The sequence below is a fragment of the Petaurus breviceps genome, unplaced genomic scaffold, assembly GCF_028583685.1.
Source record: "Petaurus breviceps papuanus isolate PSGF00001 unplaced genomic scaffold, PetGlider_PUasm1.0 178, whole genome shotgun sequence".
Lineage (NCBI taxonomy): Eukaryota > Metazoa > Chordata > Mammalia > Diprotodontia > Petauridae > Petaurus > Petaurus breviceps.
Genome location: NW_027185777.1, coordinates 22078287 through 22088972, shown reverse-complemented (window position 1 = coordinate 22088972; position 10686 = coordinate 22078287). Strand labels below are relative to the sequence as shown.

The window sequence follows — 10686 nt, the reverse complement described above, 5'->3', positions numbered from 1 at the left end:
TTCCTTCCTTCCTTCCTTCCTTCCTTCCTTCCTTCCTTCCTTCCTTCTTTCCTTCCTTTCTCCCTCCCTTTTTTGATAGGAGATATTATATCTGGATTCCAATGCAATGTTTGGCAAAGTCTCTCAAGATAATATTTGTAGACAAAATGAAGAAATATGGACTGAGAGTACTGTTAGGTAGATTAATATAATTTAGTGATCAACTGTTCTACGGAAGTATTGATTAACTGCTCAATGTCAACCTAGAGACATACCAATCCTCAGCCTGGCGCTGTGCAACAAAAAATGTAGTTCAAATGAACATTAAGTGCCTGCTACAAATGAGATACTGTGTTAGATAATGGGGATAAAATGAAACAAAAATCTCTGCCTTCAAGGGGCTTATGATAATGACTCACATTTACAAAGTATTATAAGGTTTGCCAAGTGCTTGCCACAGAAAACCAGAGAGAGACAGATAACATGAGTATCATTATCCCTATTTAACAAGACAAACAAACAAAGCCCAAAGCTCAGAGATTATAGGACTTGCCCAAAGATCCCAAATCTGGGCTGCCTCTCATCCAACAGGGTGGATAAGACACACACACACAAAATAAATGCAACATAACATGGCAGAATGTGGTTAGTCTTAAGAGTCAGACAAGATGCTCTGAGAAATTTGAGGAAGGGATCATTTTCATCAAGAAGAATAGAGCAAACCTTCATGAAAGAGGTCACTTCTCAGGTGGATGAAAATAAGTGCCTGTTTATCAAATTTTCCAATAGAATGAAGCTGGGAAGAACAGTTAAAATACTGAATAACAGATTAAAAAAACAAACTAAATACCCCACAGTACAGAATATTGGCCAGGGTCCACATATTGACCTTTTAAACTCCACTTTGACCCAAGTCCCCCTGTAGGGTTTGTAAAAACAGGTGCCCAGACACAAGAGGGAAACACAGCTTAACACTGAGTGACAGAGAGAAATCCAACAATTTTAGTTGACTAGGAGCTCAATAAAACATATTCAGGTTGCCAAAAAAGCTCAACTAATCTTAGATCACATTAATAGAAATATGTCCAGAACAAAGGAAATGACACATATTCTTTCCTTGTCAGACTACACCCAGTCTATTGTGCTCACTTCTGGGCACCATATTTTAAGTGGACCATAGACAAACTGGAGTGTGTCCAAAGGATTATGTCAAAAAGATAGCTGAAGCAACTGTTTAGCCTGCAGGAAGACTTAAGCTGCAAACAAATGCAGCAAAAAGGATGAGGAACCCTTTTTCTCTTTGACCTCAAGGGAGCAGAATTAAGATCCAGGAAGGCAATTACAGGGAACCAGATTTCAGCTCAACATAAGGAAGAATTTTCTAACAAATTTCCTCTCTAAAAATGGAAGAGTTGCCTCATGAAGTTGCCAGCTCCCTGTTACTGGAAGTATTCAAGGAGAAGTTGGGTGACCACTTCTCAGATATATCATAGTGGGGATTCCAACACTGAACAGGGCATTCTGTGAGATGACCCCTAAAGTCCCTTTTAACTCAAGGATACCATGATTCTTTGTCTTCACCAAATTCAGTGCTCTCTTTCTGGTATGAACTTAAGTGCTGACATGCCAACTAGACCCAGGCATTCTGCAATGGTCGATTTTTGTACAGAGTTAGGTCAAAACACCATGACCATGTTAGAAATTGAGGCAGATGCTAGATTTGAACTTTTGTTTCTTATTTTGAACACTAATGCCCTCAACTAAAATTATGTTCCAATGCCTTATAATTTTGTGGAAGCAACCATGGGTTTTCAAAGGTTATAAGGAATTACAAGTTCTAGCAAGTCCTGGAAAGACTTCAATTATGGGCCTAAAAATTAACTACATATTTGCTGAAAAGCAGTCCAGCAAAGTCTAGTGGGGCTCATCACCCACAGTCATAGAAACTTAGAAAGAAAATCTACAACAACAGAGTGGTTTTTATCTATGTAAGTAGAGGGGGTCAAATGAATAACAAAACCACAGGTCCTTGAAGTCTCATACAGGTCCTTGAAGTCTCATAAAGCTATCAATTTTCCCCAAAACGTGTTTAAAGCTTATAAAAATTTATGGCAAAATAAGTCAATTCATTGACATTCATTCTATGTTTTCACTTTCACAAACATGTCTCATCTTAACCTAGTACTGCTATTGTTGACCTTCAGCATTTGACCTTGTTATGCAGCCAACTTCAAGCAGAAGAGCAGCTTGATATAGATAGATAGATTATATTTACTTATATATGAATGCATCTTTCCTCACAGAATGTAAGTCACCTGAGGGCAGGTTATCTTTATATTCCCAAGACCTAGTATACATTAGATATTTAATAAATGCTTGTCTGCTTGATTAAATCATAATTCCAATCTATAAACATAAATATTATCTACACCAATGGTGTATTCATTTGGGGGAAAGTGATAATGTGAACATCAATTTCTACAAATTCTGACCATTTATAAATCTACTTCTGAAATAATTGAGAACTAGAGGCTAACATATTTCTTATTCTCAAACCAAGGAGATTTGACTAAGTCACCTGAGAGCCCTAACATGTTAGAACATGCATGAAACAAAGTAATTTAAAGATGATAGAGATCAAACATATTCAAACATGCTCATTTTGAAATAGATTTGGGCTTTCATTTCCTCTCCTCTCCTAGTCCAAGTTTAACCTGACAGGATCACAAACAAAACAAAGAGTAAAACCTAGAAGAGCTTTATACTGAGTCCAGAAAGTTGGAAGTCAGTTTAACCTTTCATCACAAAGGCATAAAATAATACAGTAAGAATTCAGAGGATGAGGGGAAAGACAATGGAAAGGGGGATGCCTTGACCTATGATTTCATCACTGTAGGGGGTTCCTCTTGAGGCAAAGCCCACAGTTTATTTAGAGAGCTACTTAGGGTCATGGTAATGTTCAGTGACTTACTCAGGATCATATAGCAAGTCTTCCTAGCCCAGCGGCCAATTCTCTAGCCTTTATATGACATAGTGCTTCAATGTAACAATACGCCATACCCGAATTATTACTTTAGTATTAATAACAATGATTTAAAAAGACATTTTTTAAACATCATTTTAATTTAGAAAAAGAAGTAAAACATTCCAGGGTAGCACACCCTTGTACTTTGACCAAAATGCACAAGTTGATATCTACTTGAAAGTTTGGTTGTACCCAGAAACAGATTTATAACATACATTAAAAGCCCAAACAATTTTATTTTAAATTTTCTAAATTAAAATCAGGAGTGGGTGCTAGAAAATCATTAAATGAATTTTCCCCCCACTTGCATCATATTCAAGGGAATATTTAAGTTGCTAAAACTTATCACAGGCTTAAGCGATTTCCTTACAAACCCCTAAATATCTGATTATGTTAAGTATGAGGAAAATTAGGTTGCTAAGCTATACCTTTGTAAAAGAAGAACTGTTTCACAAAGTTCCAATAAAAATGAACAACATTATTAGCCTGGGACCATTAATTTTCCTTGTCTAAGTAAGATCTCTCTATCCTTTGGTTAACAGTTGTTGGGTTTTGGGGGTGCTGTTCATGAGGATGGGTTTCTTTTCTTTAAGTTTGGGCAGACGTATAAAAGGCAATGGGATGAAGATGGCCCTCAGACCACCAGAATCCTTGTCCCAGCCCTGTCACTAACAATGCACGTGATCAGGGGGCAAGCTTCTTAACCTCTCTTGGCTTCAGGTTTCCTCATCTGTAAAATGAGAAGAGTGGAAGCAATTAAACCAGTTAGGAGACCACTGCCATCATCCAGGCAAGAGGTAATAAGGGTTCTAAATTAAGGTGGCAACAATAGCGATGGGTTCTTTGGGTCGGGGGGAGAAGGGGGTTGGGCAGGTGAAATATAGGTGAAAAACTTTTCAGAGGTAGGATTGAGAGGACTTGGTGAATGAATGAATATGGGAAGTAGAGGAAGGTTAAATGATTTGTCAGGGCTGAGAGAGGTCTAGGAGCCATCTACAGATGTCTTAGTCTAGTGCTTTTCCCATTATACCATAAAAAAGTATAACTAGATACGATCCTTGAGTGAACCAAACCATTAAATCTTTATGTTGTACTTCCTAAGTGGATATTTAAGCATAGCCAAAAGTAATAGCAGTGCTGAGAAAATCCCAAATGAGAAACTTAGGCATCAGAAACAAAGCCTGGGTTTGCTAGATTCCTCAAGAATCACCACAAGGCATAGAGAGCTTTGGGGAAATGAGTCAAAGATTAATCAGGACGAAATATCCGAATTCAATTTCAATATCACCAAACATGCTTTGAATTTCAGCTTGAGTGTGTATCAATCATAAGAGCCAGGCAACCACAACTGTTAAGTGAATCCCTAGAGCACAGAGGAAGAAGGCTCTATTTGTGTTTAGAGAAGGAGGGGAAGGAGAAAAGAAACAGAAGATCAGGGAGATTATGACCTAAATTTGCAATTTGTCTCTTGGGGAGACAAAACAAACACAAGAAACAAAGAAACAAATCACCAAAGTACTCTCTCTCTCTCTCTCTCTCTCTCTCTCTCTCTCTCTCTCTCAGCAGAGTATTTCCAAGCTGAAAGGAGGCAGAGCAGAGGCATAAGTCACCCTGGAGAAGGAAAATGAGGCTGGGCATACAATATTCCAGAAGCAGGAGGGGAGAGGCAGTATAGAATGGTGGCAAGAACACTGGATTTACAGTTGAGAGACCTGGCCTCCAGTTCAAACCTTACTAGCTCACATGACCCTGGGCAAGCCTTGTGAGCCTCATTTTCCTCATTTGTAAAATGAGGATACTTAATGCTCATACTACCCACTTTACAGAGTTGTTGACAGAAAAGTTCTCTGCAAACATGAAAGTATTCATTATTTTCTATCATAGTTTATATGATTACAAACAACAGTCTGGACAACGGCTTGGTTTCTGAATTTCAGGACATACTTATGGACCTGTCAATGTGTTCCATTTCATGCTTATGAAAAACCCAACTACTCTATTTTCTGATTTCCTGAGTATACCTTAATTGCCCATTGCTATTAATAGGGATCAAATTCTAAAGCATTCCTAGCCAGCTTAGTTAGAAAGCAGCTTCCAATAACATCCTCATTAGCCATTTGATAACGAAGTCTGTGCTTCTTCCAGAGCCATACAACAGACTATCAGGTAATGGGAAGTGGCTCTCATGCTGCCAGGACTCAGGTTACCATAAGCTCAGGGTTGTATTGCTCCAGAGGGCCTCTGGCTAGCTGCCCAGTAGCCCACAGAAAAAACTGCATTTCTCTGGGGAAGAGAAAGTGGAAGAAGCCTAGTGATGACTGACCCATCAGCTTTGCCTTGGCCCTGCTCCTAATTCTACCTTTAGCTACATTCTACAGACTATGATGAATCCCCAGGAAACTCCAAGGCTGGTCTGATGGCCCAAGAAATTTGCCCAACCCGAACAGCAAAGGGAATCAGAGCCTCCATGGACTGCTGAATTATTTGAAGCCATTTATGTCTTATTTCTCTTAGTACACATACTTTACAAATTTCAGTCTCTATTAGACAGGCAAGGAAAAGAGGGAATAAAGAGAAAGAAAAAAATTTGGTGCCATCTTGGTGCAAAGTAAAGCACTTTGGATTGGGGTCAAAAAGACCTGGGTTGAAACCTTATCTCTGTGAATTACTGTTTGTGTGACCATAGACAAGCTCCTTCCCCTCTCTAGGTCTCAGTTTCCTCATTGGCATGATCAGGACAGTTGTAGTAAATAATAAGAACAAATAACAAGCACTCATATAGTATTTCAAAGTTTGCAGAACACTTTACATATTTTCTTTCATCTGATCCTCACAACAACCCAGTGAAGTAAGTTCTATTGTTATACTTATATTCACAAATAAGGAAATGGAGACTGAGATAATCAAGTGACTTGCCCAGGGTTGCAGGGTTTTAAATCAGATCTTCCTGATGCCAAGTCAACCCACTATTTACTGCATGGGTCTAGCTGCCTGATGTAAAAACAAGCACTGATAAAGCATTTTACAAATATTATTTCATTCAATCCAATCACAACCCTAGAAATTGGATGCTATAATTATCCCATTTTACAAATGGGAAAACTGAGACTGAGTCAGGGTCCCTTAGTTAATAAATGTCTGAAGGCAGATTTGAACTGAGACTTTCCAAATCCAGGGCCAGTGCTCTATCTACTGAGCCATCTAGCTCCATCCTTCTTATCTCTGAAATGCCTTCCATATCTACATCTTGATGTCTGAAATCCTAGGAAGTGATTATTTGGTTCTCCAGAGTTTCAGATATGGTCAAATCTACATTGTCAGAAGGTAGATAATTAACACTGAAGCTAAGCCTTAGCAAATCTTTTCAACCTCTTGCTTTGGTGATCATCATTCCTGCTGGCTTTTATTTGGCATATAGCCCAGCTAGAGCTAGAAGTGAAGACCTCTTAAGCAGAAACATTTAATTACCTTCCTTCACTTTCCCCCATGAAAGGCTGATCACTTCGACTAGAGAAAGTTGTATTGAAACCAGGCACCTCCCTCCAAGGACTAGCTTTCCATTCCTAGGACAAATGATGGAGCAAGGAGAGAGAGAACCAGACAACTGCAAAACCAGACCTAGGGCAGGGCAAGAAACGCTTTGACCACAAGCACCCAGATTAAGTGGGGCTGCCAACTACACTCCTTAGACAGGGAGGACTAACTGAATTAAGCACCTTGTTAACAAGCTAAGTAGCTCAAACAGGAAGATACCAGATGGTCCCCACTCCTGGGCTTCCTCCCCCCCACAGCTGCCATACACCAGATAAGTTCCTCCATAGACCCAACCTATGATCTCTCCTACAGCTATAGCCTTTCCAGCAGTGTCTGTCTTGCACTCCACAGGGCATAGTCTTCTGAGAATTAAGTGCTCCTTTCCCACAACTGAATTTCTCTTAAAAAGTTAACTTATGGATACATCTCAGGCTGCTTATCCCAGTATCTGTAGTTAAGTCTTCGGTGTTATTTTATTATGTTAAAGTGTTACAAATTTCAAAAATGTCAAAAAAAAAAAAAACCCCACTCATTCACTTACAAATAAAGTTGCAAAGTCGTTTTATTTAGTATCACCCCTGCCCCAGACTAATGTCTAGCACAGGGGCTAACCCATAGCATGTAGTTAATCAATGCTTCCTAAAATTAAATTGGGAGGGTATTGTTATTTGGATTTACCTTATCTCCCAAGGTGTTGTATCCCTCCCCCTCCTACCCAACCCAAGGTTTGTCACACTGTATCACCAACACAAAGCCTGACACAAAGTAGATGCTGATTATTAGCATGGAAAGTTAAACTACAGGAGTTACTAGGCTGCTTCTTCCCCCAACCTTTATATTTACTGAAACTTCAAGGATCCAGGATCTCATGGGTGTGGGTAATTGCTTCCACCCACATGGATAACAGCGCTTCCATGATTTGGTACATAACCTTATGGACCAAGAAGTTCATCCAGTAGACAAATAAGTCTGCAAATTTAGCCAGGCTGATCCTCAAGACAACAGAGGTACTCTTTAACTGGTTAAGTATATAGACTATTTAGAATAATAATGTTATAAAATAACACATATAGAATTAAAAAGTAAGTCAATTACATGGAAATAGTTTCTCTCTCTCTGTCTCTGTCTCTCTCTCCCCCCCCTTTCCCCCCTTTGTATTAAAAAACAAGTTCATGGATTCCAGGTTAAGAACCCTTGCTGTAGTTAAATAAGCTTCATTAAAATAATGAATATTATTTTAATAATATAAATAATTAATAAAATAAAAAAGCTTCATTCAATAAACATTACTGCTTCAGAGTTTTGCCTTCCCTTTCTACATCTATAAAATAAGTATTATACCAAGAAAGAGACCAAATGGCTCACTGGAGGTCACCTCATGAGGCCCAAGAAGAGAACTCATGGAAATCTACCTAAGTTGAACCAAATTCCTCCCAAAAACACGTCTGGAAGGTTAAGAAAACTGTGGCAATGCTCCTTTCTCAGATTCCTTGATTATTTCCCCCATTACCAGACTGGACTTGGGACTGCACTTAGATGTGGATACACCCCACATTAAAGTGACCACATACTATGTTTTCTCTCTATCTGCTGCTACACAAAATATGTTCCTCTTAGGTCTTCATCGCTTACTCAGAACTGACAGTAGCAGAAATGCCAACTTAAATTAGGTAACTCGGTCTCTCCACAATTTTATTTCAATCATACTCATTAACAACAAGGGAATTTATGGGGAAACCTATTGGATTCTTGGCATTTCTCTAGTTATGTCAACATTGCAAAGTTTATATGAAGCATTAAAGAGTATCACACCTCAAGTTGGCACTACAATTGTGATTTCCTGGTCAAATCAAACTTTCAATGCTCCTTGTGCAAAAGCTAGTGAAGACAAGGAGTCACCTCCTTATGCCCTGCCAGATTAAGCATGCTTCAGGAAACAGCACTACTTAGGGGAACATGTAGGGGTTAGAGTGGGGAATAAGGGCCGCTATATATCAGTGAGACTACTCAACTGGGTCTTTGAAACTCTCACTTTCTAGCCTACACTGCATTCATAGATATAAACATTCCTCAAACACCAACCATGTGCCAAACAATGAGCTAGGTGATGAAAATATATAGATGAAAAAAACAACATACTCCCTGCCCTCATATAGTTTATGATACATGCTAGCACACTGATTGTAATTTCACACTTTTGGAGAAAAATCCTCACTAACCATAAGTCATAAGTCACCTTTACATTAATAACTGTTTTTTAAAAATCATAAATCTATATAGGCAGAAATTTAGGATTGGAAGAGACTTTTGACACCCTTTAGTCTAGCCCCTGAATTTACAGTTAAGACCAGAAGAGGTTAACGGTCTTGCCTAGGGTCACATAGTTAATATGGAGCAAGGCCAATATTTAAAGTTAGTTCCTGACTTCAAACACTGTGCTCCTCGAATCTGAGCCCATAATATTGTCTGCACACATTCCTTCTTTCCCATTTATTTTAAGACTGAAAAAGACTGAGAAACAATTGCTCAGCAAATGACCTCATTTTAAATTGAGAAGTTAGGGATTAAGTGTGAAACCAGCAAAGTAAGTTAGTGGACAACCAAGCATCATATGGGAATTTGGCAGCTTTAAGTGACAACAAAGAAGAAATCATATTGCCAACCCAACAGTGGTTTTAGGATGTCAAGTTGCACATGAGATGGGAAGTGATGGGTATATCTATTGACAGAAATAATAACACTACATTATTCAGAAATCCCAATGGTGCCTGTCAATGGTTTTTTTTTTAATGTATGTAAGACCTGCATAGAGGGAAAAAGACATATGTGAAGAGTTACTGCATCTTATTATAATCATTCTTTGCACAAACTGAACAAATTAACACTGTACTAACCTTTGAATATGAAATGAAAGTGAAGTTTTCCACAATAGGAGTTGTGGTTTTCTGCAAAGGGAAAATGCAGAACTATTGAGGATGGCAGAACAAAAGTATTCCAAAAAATAAAAGAATTATGCAGCAGAAAGCAACAGATCTTTGGCTTTTCTGTAGGACAAAAAAAAAGTCAAGTTAGGAAAAAAAAAACTTGACAAGTAACAAAAGCATATGTTAGGTTTTGTTGTTGTTGTTCTTAAGTGACAAGGGAGTTTATTTTAAAACAGAGCCATTGGGTAGATAAAGTGTGCTGTTGGTACAGTCACAGGCTTCAAAGTGACTCAGAGTTAAGAAAGACATAGCACTACTCCCACATCCAGCACTTGACCCAGTACACTAGTTTTGTGAGGAACATGAGAGCAGGAAGATTTGCCCCCTCAGAGAGGATGGCCATTGAATTGTTATAGGTGGTGCAATGGATAGAGTGGAGGACCTGGAGTCAGGAAGAATCTTCCTGAGTTCAAATCTGGTCTCAGACATTTACTAGCTGTGTGACCCTGAGCAAGTCACTTCACCCTGTTTGCCTCAGTTTCCATATCTGTAAAATGGGCTGGAGATGGGAATGGCACTTAGTGTCACCTAGCCCTGGGTAAGCCACCTAAATTCTCTGTGCTTCAGTTTTCTCATCTGTATAGATAATTAAGGAGTTAGACTCAATAGTATATAAAGTTTCTTCCAACTCTAAATTGACATATAACATTTTAATAACAGATAATTAATTATTGGATCCTTAAAATTATTCTTTTCAATGAGTCATTAGATAATCTGAAAGTTAAAAAAAGCAACAACCACTCTTAATGACAAGCTTCCAGATTTGTCCAAATTCATTTTGAGGGGGTGAATCAGAAATTTACATGGATAATGCCTGTTAGCTTTTAACTTAAACTTAAGTGCTGTTAATTTTTCCAGGAATTTGGAATAAAGATGATCTTTATGAAATATTCTTAGTCTCAAGAAAACTACCTTTTTTTTCCTTTCTAGTCCCTGCCACCATCTCTCCCAAGGCAATAAAATTTCATTTTATTAATTCATTTATGGAGGCAATTGGGGTTAAGTGACTTGCCCAGGTCATACAGTCATTAAGGGTCTGAGGCCACATTTGAACTCAGGTTCTCCTGACTTCAGAGCTGTTGCTCCACCCACTCCTTACTGTGTGTGTGTGTGTGTGTGTGTGTGTGTGTGTGTGTGTGTGTGTGTGTGTGTGTGTGTGTGTGT

The 10686-nt window shown here is 38.6% G+C and overlaps 1 protein-coding gene across 8 annotated transcripts in view; it reads right to left on the bottom strand.

Annotated features, from left to right (window-relative positions):
* The window catches only part of SVIL (supervillin), a 267203-nt gene that overhangs the window by 243001 nt on the left and 13516 nt on the right, over positions 1–10686 (bottom strand). For 3 of the 8 annotated variants that reach the window (XM_069086412.1, XM_069086417.1, XM_069086416.1), the window contains exon 2: positions 9433–9483. The exons of the other annotated variants lie outside the window; for them this stretch is intronic. The gene's annotated coding sequence lies outside the window, so the exon portion shown is untranslated. The remainder of the gene's footprint in view (positions 1–9432; positions 9484–10686) is intronic. 8 annotated transcript variants of the gene reach the window in all.